The sequence below is a fragment of the Nuphar pumila genome, chromosome 7, assembly GCF_984573655.1.
Source record: "Nuphar pumila chromosome 7, dmNupPumi1.hap1.1, whole genome shotgun sequence".
NCBI lineage: Eukaryota > Viridiplantae > Streptophyta > Magnoliopsida > Nymphaeales > Nymphaeaceae > Nuphar > Nuphar pumila.
The window spans coordinates 13,607,249-13,623,330 of NC_143255.1; positions in this window are offsets into that span (position 1 = coordinate 13,607,249).

Consider the following 16,082-nt stretch of genomic DNA (forward strand, 5'->3'; position numbering starts at 1 on the left):
TTGGCTTGGACAGCTCGGGTAAATTTGATTTAGGAAAAGTGGGTAACCCTTGCAAAATTGGCTTTGGCAGTTGAGCCAAATTTGATTTTGGAACGATCTCTTAAATTTTGGGTCCATATCGGTCCTATCTCAAGGACGTCAATATGGATCTAACTTGCGGTATTAGATCTTTTGCAAGATCCAATACTGACAAATGAATCTCTAAAAAATGAAGTAATTTTTAGATTCAAAATAAAAAGTTGTAAAAAATATAAAATCTACTCAATTATCCCCAAGCACCCTCTAGTACCCAAAAATAATTTTAACGGATACCAAAATTATTCATATTCATAGAATCCAACACTTAAAACTAAAAAAAAAGAATGATTTCAACATTCATAAAAATAGAATCACAATATAAAATATATTTTCTGAGAAGATAAAAATCAAAATTTCTAGAAAATAAGATATGCATAATGTCATATTTATCCCTGAAATCCATTTGAACCCGAATAATCCAGATTTAAATTGGATCTTCTAAGGTGCCTCATTCTAGATCAAGTAGAGTTGCATTTGCATCCAACTCATCTTCAATGCTATGGTGATCCCAATGCAATAGTTCTTGTTTTTAGTCAATTTTGTATGAAAAATGAATGAAAAAGTTATCAGTTTTCTGTATTTTGTATTGTTTTTGCAAAAAATAACCCTATCTTGTTATTTATTTACATACTTTTCTTCTATGAGGGTAGAACAATTATTTTATTTCATTCAAAAGTTTTTGTAATATAGACCATGCTTGATTCAAAATTTTCAAAATAGTCTTGTCTGATGGTAAAACAGTCATTTTTGTAACATTTTGCAATTTAGTCTCTACCTTATTCGTATTTTGTAAATTAGTCCTCTCATAAGGGCAGAACTGTTAATTTGCATGCCTTTCGTAATTTGCAAAGGTTAAAGAAAAGGCAGGGATCGATTTGCACGATAGCATCAGGCTGGGACTATTTTGAAAATAGCCAATAAGTCAGGGACCATTTTTCAAAAATACCAAAAAAAAAAAAAACGATCCAAGGGTTAATCACTAACATCTATGGCGAACATATCAACGGCTCAAATTAAGTCAAAACAACTTGCGCTTGTAAGTTTCAACTCATTGATACCACATATACATCTTAACAATGAGTTTCCTTAGAATTCATTCCTTTTCAAAAGAGAATATATTGCTGTGTACGTGATGAACAGTTCGATAGCACGGCAAGCTTTTTCACAGATCAGCCTTCCTGAAAATTTGAATTACGATGTTTGTTTCCTTTTCTTTTTCATGCATTTATTGATTTACTTTAGCATTGGTGTTATCAATTAGAAATCAAACATAATTCTGCTAATCAACACCTTCTGCAATCATGAGCTATTGTAGCTCTTAGGGGGCGTTTGTTTCACTCCAAATGGTGGAAGGAAACCCACTTTTAGGAGAAAGTGGGCTCCTTTTCTGTGTGGGATGAAACAAATACCCAAGCGGGAAACACCCGATGAGGCCCGAGCATTATATGACAGAGAGCCATTTTGCTGTCAAAATCAAGTCGCAACCCCTCCCCACACACCCTGGGGAACGACTTTCCCTCTATTTTTCTGCTTTTGTGGCAAAGGGCGTTCCACAGTGATGGTATGTAACAAATGCACCCGGTATATAGTCAGAAGCCTCATTCTTAATAGAGAATTTTCAGTGAATTTTCTTAGTATGGCTTATCGAATGTGTTTGTGTGGAGGGAGGATCTGGTGCAATGTGATTGCACAACTTATGTGTGCTGCTGCACATAATCACCCACCATCTTTGAGATACAGACTGCTAGCTTTGGGGCCCAACATCAGATGGTGGGCGATCAGGGCAATCATATTGCACCTGATCTCGATTCGTATGTGCGCCGATGGGTGCGTATTTGCATGAACATTGGCTAGTAATTGGTTTATTACGTAAAAAAATAATAAGAAACAAGGTAGCTTTTGGTCTGAGGATATGATACCCAGATGCCAAATGATTATAACAATAATAAAGTACATGAAACAAAGGTAGGACACAATACAAAGATATCTGCAGTGCAACAATACACAGACACGAGATAACAAACAAAAACCATAGTAAGGCTAGCAACTCCATCAATCACCAATATACGAGGAAAGCCCACCAAAGTGAGTGTTCCATAAGCTGAGCTGAATGCAGGCTCATGGCGACCGTTCAAGGACTATGCAGGATGAGCAAAGAAACAAGTTGGTTCACAGATAGATGGGATTGATAGAAGATTTATTAGGTATGGTGGGTCGTGGAAATCATGGCAATGTTGGCTTAGGCAATGCAGGCAACTCTGGAAGAGTAGGCTTAGGAAAAGTGGGCAACTCAGGCAAGGTCGGCTTAGGCAGAGTGGGTAACTCAGGGAGAGTTGGCTTGAGCAGTTCTGGAAGAGTTGGCTTAGGAATAGAGGGAAATTCTGGAAAGGTTGGCTTAGGCAAGGTGGGAAATTCTGGGAGGTTAGGCTTAGGGATCTCCGGGAGAGTGGGGATGGTTGGGAATGGTGGGAATTCATGCTCGGGGAAGGTAGGGAATGGTGGGAATTCATGCTCGGGGAAGGTAGGGAATGGTGGGAATTCATGCTCGGGGAAGGTAGGGAATGTAGGAAGAGTGGGTTCATGAGGGGTCAAATTTGGTTCCTCAGCCTCCAGCAAATAGCGTCCAGCAAGACACACATCAGTGCTTAGCATAGACAGACAGACAAGCAGAGCCAAGAAGAAAAAACTTTGAGAAGCCATGGAAGAGTATATACTGTGACTTGGCTGCAAGAGCAGATCTGATGCTTTAGTTTGAAGGGTGTTGATTAGAGAAGATGCCTGTCAGGGTATTTATAGAAGAGTTGAAAGATATGAACCTATTCTTTCAACAAAGAAAAGAAAGATATGCACCATGCGTACGTTTGTTGAGATGCTATATTTGGGTTTGAAATTGTGCACGGTTGGCCATCTTCTTCTTAGCTATATATCTCCCTTTGTGATGTCATCCGATAGGAATATAAGAGTTCTGTACACTAAAGTGGACCAAGCGCTCACCAAACACAACTACTTCACTGATACGGCGCCAATTGGTCAGAGCCTAGGCCACATATTCCATATGCCGAGTGATCCAGTAAGCTTACTGATCGTAACTCAACACATCATAAACTATTGAGGTATGTTGGACCAGATCAAGACTTGGTAGGTCTAACCTGGATCCAGGTAAGCTCCGAGGTTTGGTCAGAATGAGACCCATCTGGATTTGACTGCAGCTGGAAATATTTTTGTATAATTTTCTATTAGCAGACACCACAAATTGTGGGCAGAGGTAGTCAAGTTAAAATATGATTTACATGGCTTACCTTAGAGCCAGGCAGGGAGCATAAATGGAGAAATGGATCGGGTGTATGAAAGGGATGGGTCAAATTACTCGATTGAGATTTTGCAGGCTATCACAATTAAAGTGAGAAATGGTCATTCTACACATTTTTGAAAGAAGCATTGACTCAAAGATACCTGCATAATAAAGAATATGAAGCTTTATATTGGATGGCAAGGGACAAACAAGCATTAGTAAAGGATGCATGGAAGCAAAATATACAATGAAATATTGAGTTGAGAAGAAATCCTCGCCCATATATTTTATAACAATTGTTGAAGCTTATTGGGGAATTGCTAGAGGCCGAACTCACTGATGTTGAAGACAAAATTTGCTGGAAACTCACACAAAATGAAGAATTTTTCTATGGCGTCGTGTTGTAATGTTTTTGCCCCCCCCCCCCCCCCCTACACGTGGTTACCTGTAAAGTTTCTTTGGGAAAGTGGTCTACCAATCAAAGGAATCATTACTGGATGGCTGATTCTTATTAATAGGCTCTTAACAAATCAGGTTTTGAAGAAGGAATGTTTAAGGTTTCCCAATAGGTGCGACCTGTGTCACTGCAGTGAGGAAAATACGTTCCAGTTATACTAGACATGTAACTTTTTGCAGGATATTGCTAGCAGAATGTGGCAAATTCTACAATCGACGGCGGATATCTCATAGGACCTGAGAACCTTAATCATAGCTGATCACCTCAGTGCTAAAGGCAGGAAATGACAATTTATTTGAAGGTGTTGGCTACTTATCACATGGCGATGTTTGGCTGGAAAGGAATAACCGATGATTCGAGAATATAGCTCAGTCAGTATATCAGATTAGCCAAAAAATCATATGGGAGCTGATTACCAGATTGTGGTTCAAGTGGTCGTCCAGTGAACAAGATTTAATGAAGGTGACTGCTATAATAGTGTAATGAACTCGCAAATTTCTGTCTCTGATCTTTTGTAAAATGTGTGAGTGGTATCTCATCACTCAACATTTTTACCCTTATGTTTAAATTCCTCCCATTATTTTAAGGAAATATTTTTCCTTCAAAAAAAAAAAAAACAGCCAGAGGTAATGTCCCTGTTCCAAAGGGGAGATTGTGGATTTTTGGGATGTCAACTAGAGTGTCTGCCTTCATGTGGTGTAGGGAAATGTCGTTTTTCCATCCAACTGAACTTGAAAGGTAAAGGGACCAAGTCAGCAAGCTGGTGTGTTATACGTTGTCGTGAGGAGAAAGACAAAAGACTTGTTCTGGAATTGAGATTTCTTTCAATATTTGCACCAATTGGCTTGTTCTGACCATCAAATAAACTTTTCCTACAGCTCACTAATTCAGAATTATTCTGGCGAGGGAAGCAAAGGAGATGGCAAAGATCTGGGTTGTGGTACTTAAATCGTGGCTTTAACTAGCATGGTGGATGGTGGTGAAAGGAACAAATGGAAGATATCTTTTAGGTCTTTTCAAAGATGACTGCAACACATAGCTTTCTACAACGAGAACTTAATTTGTTTTTATGTTTTCATTAGATTAAGGAACTCTAATATTAATAGGAATGGACTCACAATTACTTCACACACCTGGCTAGGTGCATGGATAGACTTAAGGCTTTCAAGTTTGAAGGAGGTTGATATTTTGATACCTGGAGAGTGCATCTTTTGCCGAAAGGTACAAGCCAAATTGGAAGATAATACTTCTAGAGTTTTACCTTATACCGACTTAGGTCTACAATCAGCATGACACTTCTCAGCCTATATGGGGACATCCAAATTATATTGGTGGCTTTCTGTGCTAAATCCACAAAAATATTAATAGGATTTAAATAGAATGAGTTTATTGTTGTTAGAAAGGGACCACTTTGGCATAGTCTTTTTTTTCTTCTTACGGATGTACATAACCGGGTGGTGCTTCACCTTAATTATTATTATTTGTTTTTTTTTTTCAATTCCGATCAGTCCCAAGCCACTGATCCAAACTATTTCTAAGAACTGCCTAGAGCTAATCCTTGTGCTGATAGAGAAGTTCGGAGAATTCTTATGGAGCTCCAAGATAAGGTGTGTTATAATTAACGTAACCTGTCCATCTGATATGGGCATGCAAAATATGTTAGGGTTCAGGTGCATCCGGTTGTGTGATGCTTACATGCATGATGTGTATTTATGCATACATATGTATACTTGCCTACACCATTTTGAGTTTATAGCTTCAGAAAACTGAGTTTTGCATCTAATTAAATGTTTTTGCAGATGGATGGGTTTGACCGTCTAGTGAATGTAAAGGTGATCATGGCAACAAACAGGTCTGACACTCTAGATCCAGCACTACATTGTCCTGGCAAACTTGACCGAAAGATTGAATTCCCTTTGCCAGATAGGCGATAAAAGAGGCTTGTTTTTCGGGCCAGACATAAGTTTTAAATAGATATGAAGTCTATTGTTTGGGCTATTTTTCAGTCAAAGCAGCAGCCTTTTCAGAACTTGTTCATCCTATTACAGACGTGATTGTCTTTATTCTTTGTAGGCAGAGTTTTTTAGCTTTTTATCATTCGACAGAGTTTTTATGCTTTGTAGGCAGGAATATCTTTCTATAATCATGCAAGCTAGGTGCATATGAACAGTTCATCACAAATTTCGTATACTAAAAGCTCATTTATCTTACTTCCATGTGTGTGTCTGTGTCTGCGTAATGTTAATATTTAGTCAGATCGTCCTAATGTCTTATCTATTAGAAACTTTCATGTTCTCATATTTTTGAAAGGATATTTTTTTTAAACAAATCGATCAGTCCCATACCAGTTAGGGACTCAATCACTTCTAACCTGGTACAGGTCTGATCCATGTGAAGATCAGTGCCTTCGGGTGATTTCACACTATACCTACAAACACCCGTATCTTATGCATATGTCAAAACACCATTTTTTTGTATATATTTATTTTTTTTTCAAAACTGATTTCCCTGGACTGTTTTGGTTCGTACCATGGGTTTTAAACACATCCAGATTTGGCCCACTAATTTTTTGACTCATTCTTTTTCATGAGATGAATCGTGACTTCATGCGCAAGATTCAAAAGAAAGAAATTGCAGAGGCTTTGAAGAAAATGAAATCAAGAAGGGCAGTTGGCCCAGATGATATACCTATCGAGACTTGGAAATGCTTGGGAGAGAAAGGTTTAGAATGGTTGACAAATCTTTTTAACAAGATTTGGTGGACAAATAAGATGCCTAATGAGTGGAGGAAGAGTACTTTGGTGCCTCTATATAAGAATAAGGGTGATATACAAGATTGCACAAACTATCGTGGTATAAAACTCATGAGTCATACTATGAAACTTTGGGAGAAGATGATTGAGTCTAGGTTGAGGAAGATTGTCATGATATCGGAGAATCAATTTGGTTTTATGCCTAGAAGATCAACTATGGAAGCTATATATCTTCTTAGACAACTTATTGAGAGAAATAGAGAGAGGAACAAAGATTTGCATATGGTTTTTATTGATTTGGAGAAGGCTTACGATAGAGTACCTAAGGACGTTCTCTGGTGGACAATGATGAAGAAAGGTGTTTCTCTCAAGTACATTAGTATAATTAAAGATATGTATAAATGAGTAGTAACCAATGTTCGCACTTGTGGAGGGGTGACAACCAATTTTCCTATAATGGTTGGGTTACATCAAGGATTTGCTTTAAGCCCTTTCCTATTTGCTATAGTGATGGATGAGCTTACGAGATCAATTCAAGAAAATGTGCCATGGTGTATGTTGTTTGCTGATGATATTGTTTTGATTGATGAGTCTAGAGCTGGGGTTATTGCTAAGTTAGAATTATGGAGACAGACATTAGAAGCAAGAGGTTTTAAGTTGAGTAAGAGTAAGACAGAATACATGGAATGTTGATTTAGTAAGCAATGAAGTAGTGATAGGAGTGTAGTGAAGCTTGGTGAGCACGAAATACCGGTGGATGATTCTTTCAAATATTTGGGATCTATCATTCAAAAGTATGGAGAAATTGATGGAGATGTAAATCATAGGATAAAGGTTGGGTGGATGAAATGGAAGAGTGCAATTGGAGTGTTGTGCAATCGTAGAATGCCATTGCGGTTGAAGGGAAAGTTTTATAAGACGACTATTAGGCCCACTTTACTATATAGTACAGAATGTTGGGCTGCCAAGAGACATCATATTCAAAAAATGAGTGTAGCTGAGATGGATGTGTGGAAATACAATAAAAGATAAGATTCGGAACGAGGAGATATGTAAGAAGGTAGGCGTTGCACCCATTGAAAACAAGATGAGAGAGAATCGTTTACGGTGGTTTGGACATATTCGACGAAGGCCTAATGATGCTTCAGTTAGAAAGATGGAGAAATGGGAAAATATATTAGTTAAAAGAGGTCGGGGTAGGCCTAGGAAGACATGGATGGAGGCGATAAGAAAGGATATGAATGCTTTGAACCTCACCGAAAACATGGCATTGGATAGAAATGAATGGAGGAGAAGGATTCATGTGGAAGACTCATAATGATTTTCTTTGTTGGTTCATATCGCCGACCCCAATTGTTTTGGGATGAAGGCGTAGTTGTTGTTGTTGTTTGTTGTTGTTTTTGAGAAAACCTTGCTTCTATACAGAAATCAAGGTTTTTCTCAAAAACCAATTTCAGCATTTTGTGAAAACGGGACTAATATATGATTCTAATTAAGGTGGTTTGTATTGTGCCATATCATACAATATGGTATGATACATATCGTTACTTTTTGAGTTTTACGATACAATACACACTCATATCGTGATACGTGTATATCATAGATATAGGGCATATCGTACGATACACCTTCAGTGCACTTTAAAAAGATCAAAGTTTTTTTTTTTTTTTTTGGGTTTTAAATACCTTTTGAGGGCCAACTTATCTATTTGTCTAGAGACCATTAGAAGTGCATTTTCACTGTTTTTTACCCAAAGAAGTGGGTTAAAATAAAAAAATGTATTTTTACCATTTTTTCACTCAAGAAAATAGGTTAAGGTGTAAAATTCTTTGTTGGATTTACAAAAATTAAATATTTATATCAAGATAGAAATTAGGCTTCACACTCCTCTAACAAAGATTGCATCAGATGATCTAGCATAGCAATGTGACACTTAAGTAAAGAATGAAAACCAATTGAAAATCAAATGCAACTATTGTCATAATATTTTTGTTTATGTAGTATGAAAGTATGAGTCTTGTGGCATGTTCTTAATTGCAAGATATTTAATATTTTGCATTGTTCTTTTGAGATAGTTGATGTTTGATGATGTCCTATGCACCTCATAGAGACATAAATGCTTCATATGTGATTTTATGGTTGCATTTTGTGAAATTCATTATTCTTTGATATGATATAACTTTTTTAGATTTTTTATTATTTTTTTATTTTTTAAATTTTTTTAATTTTCTTAATTTTTTAAATTTTAAAAAAAAATATTAAAAAATTATGGTGCATTTACAATACGATACGGTGTTACTATTGGCCTGACCGATATAGGTAACAATACACTACTTACAACCCTGGTTCTAATATCAATGTTTTTAACCCAAAAGTATGCTCGTGCATACTGATCCTAATCTATGAGTATTAGATTAGAACCCCTACCTTGAAAATAGCCAAAAAAACTGATGAAGTAGACTGAAAATCGAAACCACCAAGTGGTTATCATTCTTCTCAATGTTGCATATCCTTTAGAAGCTCAATTGCACCAACTCCAGACCTTAAATTGGTCTTCTAGTGAGTGTGGAATAGGAAGGAAGACAAGCTAGGGAAGATATGGAGAGTAGGGAGAAGAGCGAGAGAGAGTTCAAAACCAGGGGCGTGTAAAGGGGGGTCTCTCTTTATAGATCCATATGGGATCTCTTAATCCCATTAGATATGTTTCGTAAACCTGTTCTCTAATTAGCATATGCTAGAAATCCTAGAATGTATTGGATTTCTTAAGCTAATAGGAAACTTTATACCTAAGTTTGACCTTAACCAACTAAATTGATATTTCTTGTTATTTTTTTTCTTAAATAAAGCTCTGACCATGTCGAAGGAGATGTTGCCTCTTTCTATCCTTTTTTGATAAAACTTTTACCCAACCTTGATTTGACTCGTTCATGATTCTTCAAAATAATGGTGATTGATTGTAAGGTTGTATGTCATGTACAAGCATCACTTCCCTCGGCAAGCTCTTGATGAACTCGATGATATTTTTTGGTCCATCGATCCCCTATCCAAATAGCGACAAAAGTAAGCCCAGTAAATCCAAGAAGAATCCACCATTTAACAACAACATCGATTTCTCAAGACTTTTTCTTCGCTCAGTCAAGTGAAACATAGCCCATTCCCTTAATGCCATGCACAAATCTTTTAGATAGTGCATATTCTTTTCTGGACATGCAGTCGGTGAAATACGCCATATTTGCGATAGGTTATCCTCTAAGAACAGGTCGATTAGTTGCAGCATATTGTTTGCTCTATTGCTTCACGGCCTATGATTCAGAATAGGCTGCTTGATGAAAAAACTATAGAAAAGATAATGAGCTTCTGATCCTGCACTTTTCCATTAGTCTAGAAGGAACATTAAGAATGAATTCATTCAAGCCACAAGGATGCAGACATTGACGATCAACATAATCCCTTTCTCTAAAAAAAAGGATGATCAACATAATCCTTTTCTCTCTAAAAAAGAAGACAACCTTTAGGCAAGAAAGACAAATTTTTTTGCTTCAGTTCTGCTAATGTCCCCATCTCTAAAGCCTCCTTTCTTCAATTGATGCTGTAAAATCTTCCAAAAAGTTCGAATTGGTTACGGAACTATTGTGGATGCTCAGGTCATGCTTCTCATCATCACATCTGTCACTCCCTCTTAGTGTCCTCAGAAAGCCTTCCATCCTTCTAGTTGTTTTGAAAATTTCTTATTCCAGATTTGTATGTTTGTTGTTTTTTGCTCACTTGGAACTAAACTCAATGACTTTAAAAACATGAATTTGTGAAGAAATGGGTTGTTTCTACTATAGGGTATGGTACAGTTGAGGGTGGCCAATATATTACTCAATATCTAGAACACGATTAGTAGGCACTACAAGGATGAGGGTCAATAGTGATGCTGAAAATTTCCGCTATTGCTCTCTTTGTCACCGTTATCGACCTATAATGGCGACAGAAAGTGGCTGTCTAATTTCGGCTATTGTTGAGTAATAACGATAATTATAGGTTGTTGTTAAAGGATACATCACAATAGCAGTGACAGCCTATAATAGTGACTAGCCTTCAATGGCGATGTTATAGGAGATAATGACGAGAATTAAATTCTGTTATAGCCTATAATGATAAGCATGAAGTCACTGCTATATGCCATAACGACGACCTCATAGCCGCCATTATAGGCTATGACGGGTTTAAGACCTATAATGGTGACACAAAAATATCATCATGATAGCCCATAATGACGATCTCATAGTTGCCATTATAGGCTATGACGGGTTTAAGACCTATAACGGTGACACGGGAATGTCATCATTATAGGCCTTAAACTTGAAAAATAAATTTTTATATTAGTTTTATTTTTTTTTTATAAAAATTGCATATGAAACAATAACAATGCAACAAAATTCAACAATAACAATGCAAATAAAATCACTCAAACAATAACAATTCAAATATTATATTCAACAAAATTCAAACAATAACAATGCAAATGAAATCACTCAAACAAAAACAATTCAAACATTGGTGTATCTAGTGGTTTGGCTTCAATATAACAACTATTACCAAGAATATCTATAAGATATTTTTGCTAAAATAAAAATATACCTTGTTTGGAGTGAACCACCTCAAGATCGAGGAAATACTTGGCACGGCCAAGATCTTTATCGTGAAACAAGTTATTCAAGGTGACCTTGAGAAACTCAATATACTCGATATTGTTCACATATACAAGGATGAAGACGACTTTAAGAATAGAGAATAGTCTTTCTTTGATTGAGTCATGAATTCGATGCTTGTAAGGGATTATGAGAAATTTTCAAACCAATTTCAAGGGAATTATTTGAGTTCATAAATGGACTTATTTAAACAACAAACTTTTTGCTTGACTATGATATCTTGGTGGCAAGATCATATATACCTCCTCATTTATGTCCCTGTGCAAGAATGCATTATTAACATCAAATTGATGGATGTTTCATTTTAAGATGACTGCAACAATAAGAAGGCATCGAACAATTACCAATTTTGCTACAGTTGCAAAAGTCTCATTGTAGTTGAGCTCTTTAACTTGTGTGTAGCCCTTAGATACTAATCGGGCTTTGAATCGCTTGACAGATCCATCTAACCAATGTTTGACTTTATATACCCACTTGCATGTGATGGGTCTTTTACCAGGAGGTAAGGGGACAAGAGTCCAAGTGTCATTGGTCTCTAATACTTGAATCTCTACTACCATCACTTCTTTCGATTTGGGATCTTGAATGACGTGGGAAAAATGTTTGGGTTCAATGGTGTGGGTGATAGCTGCTAGAAAGACCTTGTGAGGTTTGGAAAATTTATCATAAGACAAAAAGTGAGTGAGAAAATATCGAATGGTTGGACTTGTGGTTGTGTCCTTTTCAGACAATGAAGCTTGGACGATAGTATAACATTTATAATCCTTGAGATATCCAAGCTAAGATTTGACCCTATTGGATTTTCTTCGGATTGGAGGAGAGGTGGCCTTTGCATTAGGATCCGGATCCATGTTTGGATTTGAAGCCGGTTTGACAGTTGAACCAAGTGGTGGATCTAGATGTGGCTCATGGTCTTAGTGAGGGATGTGATCCATGGTTTCATAAAGAGAATTTTGGTCATTTTTGTGAGACACATTTATGATTGGTAAGGGTAATAGTACACCATTATCTTCTCCAGATGCACTTTGTATGTCACAAAACGAAAAAATATTTTCATGAAAAACAACATCCCTACTAGTAAAAATATTATAATTATCAAGGTCATAGACTCGATAAGTATTTTGATCATATGAGTACCCAACAAATATACATTTTTTGGCACGAGAATCAAATTTATAAGAATGATGAATGTTATGTGCATAGCACAAACATTCAAATACATGCAAGTGATGATAACTTGGATTTTTACCAAACAGGACTTCATAGGAGGTTTTGCCTAAAAGAGGTTTCGTAGGGACCCAGTTGAGCAAGTATGTGACAGTGAGAATGCACTCTCCCCAAAACTTAATGGGGAGATTTTATTGAAATCGTAGGGCGCACTCCATATTTAGGATATCACGATGCTTGCGTTCCACAACTCTATTTTATTGTGGAGTGTACACGCAGCTATGTTGATGCAATACCCCTTGGTCACAAAGGAAAGACTGCATCTCATTGAAAAATAACTCAGTTCTATTATCACTACGAAGATGTTAAATTTGTGTACCAAATAGAGTTTTGACCATGGAAAAGAAATCATATATAAATTGCATGGTTTTATATTTATATCTCATCAAATACACTCAAGTACATTTAAAAAATCATCGATGATAGTCAAAAAATAGTGTGCATCTGAAGTAGATGGGGTTTGATATGCCCCCATGGATCACAATATTTCAATTGAAAAGGAGCAATAGTGGAGATGAAACTAATAGGAAAAGGCAAACACATTTGCTTAGCAAAATAACAAATCTTTAAGTAGTCATTAAAAGAGCAAGCATCAATCCTATTGGAAAAAACAAAAGTTTGAAGACAGTTGTTAGAAATATGACTAAGTCTAAAACACCAAACATGGGCTGGTGTGGTTGTAGCCATAGTGACAAACATTTTTTTTTGGCAAAATCTTGTTTGTCAAAAACTCGTGAGAAATTAAAAAAATTTCATAAATCTCACATTTTTTGGCAAAATATCAATAATAAAAAAGTAAATTAAAAAATATATAAATATTTTTTTAATGAAATATTAATAAAAAATATTTAAAAATAAAAATACATAGTTTTTTCATGATAAATAGTTGTTTAAAATGTAAATATCACGTTTAAATCATGTTATTTATATTTTTATATAAATCTCATGATATTTTGAAAATCTTGCGAGAAATTGTCATTTTAAACTTTCAAGTAATTTCTCATGATATTATCATGAGATTTTCATAAATCTCGCGATATTTGTTAGAGAGGTTGTGGCCAAGTCAATCTCATTGGTCCTCTCAAGAAAATAGAGTTCATTATGTCACCTACCCACTCTAATCATTTGTTTCAAGGTACGGTCCTATAATAAACAAGTATCATTGTCAAAATAGGCTATTCCATTCAAGTCTCGGGTGAGTTTGCTAATGACAATTAGATTGAACTTGAATTCGGGAATGTACATGATGTTCGAAAGATTATTTTTTGAAGTCGATATGGCATTCCCGATGTGAGAAATGTGGGAAGTGATTCCGTTAGGAAGGCTGATAGGAGGACAAATCACAGTTTTGGGCGATATGAGGTTAGAAAGGAAACTAGTCATATGATCGGTTACGCCCGTGTCAAGAATCCAACAATGAGAAAAAGAAATGACAACAATAAAGTTTTGAGCATTACTTGCCAAGTTTACTTGGGGTTATGCCTGATTACCTTGGTTAACAAATGAGAAGGATTGCTCGACCTATTACATGGTGAATGGTTGATTGAACGTTGAATTCACATTCAAAGATGAAGCCACAAGAGCGGGGCATCCCTTCTCCCATTTTTGTTGAGTTCACGTTCCTCTCACCCATGCAGTTTGGGAAACTATGCAAGTGGAATCACTTGGCTTTAACATGACCAAGTTTGCTGCAATAGCAGCAACGTGGCCTAGTTTGAGTTTGGTGTGGCCGATTTTGGGCTTCAGATGCTGCAACGACCGGCGTATCAATGGTGGTGTTGAGAATGACATGCATATCGTGTTGTCGTTCCTCTTGAATGGTTAGGGAGTAGGCTTTAGACATTGTGGGAGATGACTGCATGAGAAGAGTTTGAGTACCATAGTTGTTGCTCAAGCCCATAAGAAACTGAATAAGTTGGTCTAGCCACGAACTTCATGCCACATGTGCACAAGGGAAGGGGAACATACGAATCGGTCTCGTCCCATAGTCCCTTCATCCTTGTGAAATAGTCGGCCATTGAACACTGCATCTGCTTTATATTGATAATTTAATATTGGATCTGATAGACCCTAGGCGCATCGGATTGAGAAAAGCGCTCCTCGAGGTCTTTTCAAACCTTGGCTGCACTTTGAGCGTAAATGATACTCTTTGACAAGTCTTTGTGGATCACATTAAGGATCTAGGAGAGGACCATATCATTGCACCTCTCCCATGTAGCTACCATCTTGGGTGGATTAGTAGGCTTCACGATGATGCCATTGACAAAGTCCATCTTGTTTTTTATACTGAGTGCCATAGACATTGCCCCTTTCCACATTGAATAATTCTCCCTAGTGAGAACTTGAGAGATGAGTAGAGCACCTGGATGACAGAATGATGGATGTAGAACAAATTTGAATAAACCGAATCATCGTTCTTCTGAGTTTGGTTGTTGTTGGGATTGGTGATACCATGAAAGAAAATGGTGAGCCAGGAAAATTGATCTAGAGATCTTTCTTCTTTACTTCCCGTTGCAGTTACATACAAATTTACATGGTATATACAACCATACGACACTTGAGACGGAGCCCAAATCACGGTAACCACCTTACCGTATCTCATCCTGACAATTTCCTAATATCGGTGAGATAAGGTAAAGTAGTTGCAACAGTAAAATAAAACAGATACGGTACCAAATAAAATATACGTCTTTTCTAATACAAGAAGACTCTAACTATGCACAAAGGATTTAGAGAACGGCCAAGAAAATTGAGCTTTTAGATTGAATAATCTCAAGCTTAGCAAGCATTAGCTCTAAAACAACCGCTTTTTAGTATGTAAGTTCTTTTCAAGATCGGCTGATGGCCATGAACAAGGGGGATTCGACGTCAACTGACAAAATATATATTTTTAACCAACTTGATTTACAATCTATTAAACTTTGTCAAGATAAAGAAGAAAATCCTTGAGTCATTCTGCATTGCGATTCCAAATGAGTATATATTGGTTACAAGGCAACATCCCTCTCTTAAAGGGATGAGAATCCAAGGTGATTTACATGACAGATTACATTGCATTTTTTTATGAGGAAGGAAAACCCTGACCCAATTAAACTGGATTACTTAATGGGCCTGCCTCCCTACAAGGTAAAACTCTGAGTTGAGGATACGAGTGCCCAGCCTTATTTGCCCTAACCATGATAAAGCAACGGCGCCAACCCCCATGCGCCAGTGGGATTTGATCCTTGGCCTTCACTTTGACACAAGACCCTCTTAGCTGGACGAATTGAAATAAACTCATTCTCATGGCACACCCTGTTTTGGAAACAGGAAAATTTCCATACAATTATGTGAAATACCTGATAATCCAGGCTGATCAAATTTCACTAGAAACCATCTCTTGTCACCAATCTACTAATAATAAAGTGGGAAAGTCTTTGGTCCTAATCAGTTGAAGTGAACAATATCTCATGGCTCATCTATTTTTTTAAGTGAATCAAGTCCTACAAATGTGGTCTACATAGTCCATTTAGTGGGGTTAGGCTTTTTAATCAACCATACTTCATATGTGTGTAAGTTCTGGCAATTTAAAAACCAAA